Source organism: Brassica rapa, chromosome A05 (assembly GCF_000309985.2).
Source record: "Brassica rapa cultivar Chiifu-401-42 chromosome A05, CAAS_Brap_v3.01, whole genome shotgun sequence".
NCBI classification, from domain to species: Eukaryota; Viridiplantae; Streptophyta; class Magnoliopsida; order Brassicales; family Brassicaceae; genus Brassica; species Brassica rapa.
Genome location: NC_024799.2, coordinates 26,612,695 through 26,614,388, shown reverse-complemented (window position 1 = coordinate 26,614,388; position 1,694 = coordinate 26,612,695).

The window sequence follows — 1,694 nt, the reverse complement described above, 5'->3', positions numbered from 1 at the left end:
AATTTTTCTCAAAATCTATGGCTAACCCCTACGAAAATACTGAATTTTTCGGTAAATGCATAATAATGAAGCATATGATCTTTGGGGTTGTTTTAAAATTCTAAACACATTCTACATTTTTATTAATGTATATTAAACTCATTTTCATGGTACATGGGCATCGTTTTAATTTTGTCAATTAATTTAGTAAAACTTCATAATACTCCTAAATTGGTGGACTAACCACTATAAAATCGCTATTTTCTAGAAACGAACAAAAGGTCCCAAACCTCTTTGACCTTCATCATATGTTAGTGAAGGATGCAACTATGCATTAAAACAAATTTTTCATATTTTTGAATTTTTCTCAAAATCTGGGCTAACCCCTACGAAAATACTGAATTTTTCGGTAAATGCTCTAATAATGAAGCATATGATCTTTGGGGTTGTTTTAAAATTTCTAAACACTTCTACATTTGTATTAATGTATATTAAACTCATTTTCATGGTAAATGGGCATCGTTTTAAGTTTTTTGTCAATTAAATTATTAAAACTTCATAATACTTCCTAAATTGGTGGACTAACCACTATAAAATCGCTATTTTCTAGGGAAATGGAGACAACAAAAGTTCCAAACGTCTTTGACCTTCATCATATGTTAGTGAAGGATGCAATTATGCATTAAAAGAGATTTTTCATATTTTTTGAATTTTTCTCAAAATCTATGGGCTAACCCCTACGAAAATACTGAATTTTTCGGTAAATGCTATAATAATGAAGCATATGATAATTGGGGTTGTTTTAAAATTTCTAAACACATTCTACATTTTTATTAATGTATATTAAACTCATTTTCATGGTACATGGGCATCGGTTAATTTTTTGTCAATTAATTTAGTAAAACTTCATAATACTCCCTAAATTGGTGGACTAACCACTATAAAATAGCTATTCTCTAGAAACACGGAGACAAAAATGGTTCCAAACCTCTTTGACCTTCATCATATGTTAGTCAAGGATGCAACTATGCATTAAAACAAAATTTTCATATTGGTGAATTTTTCTCAAAATCTATGGGCTAACCCCTACGAAAATACTGAATTTTTCGGTAAATGCTCTAATAATGAAGCATATGATCTTTGGGGTTTTTTTAACATTTCTAAACACATTCTACATTTGTATTAATGTATATTAAACTCATTTTCATGGTACATGGACATCGTTTTAATTTTTTGTCAATTAATTTAGTAAAACTTCATAATACTTCCTAAATTGGTGGACTAACCACTATAAAATCGCTATTTTCTAGGAAATGGAGACAACAAAGTTCCAAACCTCTTTGACCTTCATCATATGTTAGTGAAGGATGCAATTATGCATTAAAACAGATTTTTCATATTTTTGAATTTTTCTCAAAATCTATGGGCTAACCCCTACGAAAATACTGAATTTTTCGGTAAATGCTATAATAATGAAGCATATGATAATTGGGGTTGTTTTAAAATTTCTAAACACATTCTACATTTTTATTAATGTATATTAAACTCATTTTCATGGTACATGGGCATCGGTTTAATTTTTTGTCAATTAATTTAGTAAAACTTCATAATACTCCCTAAATTGGTGGACTAACCACTATAAAATAGTTATTCTCTAGAAACACGGAGACAAAAAAGTCCCAAACCTCTTTGACCTTCATCATATGTTAGTGAAG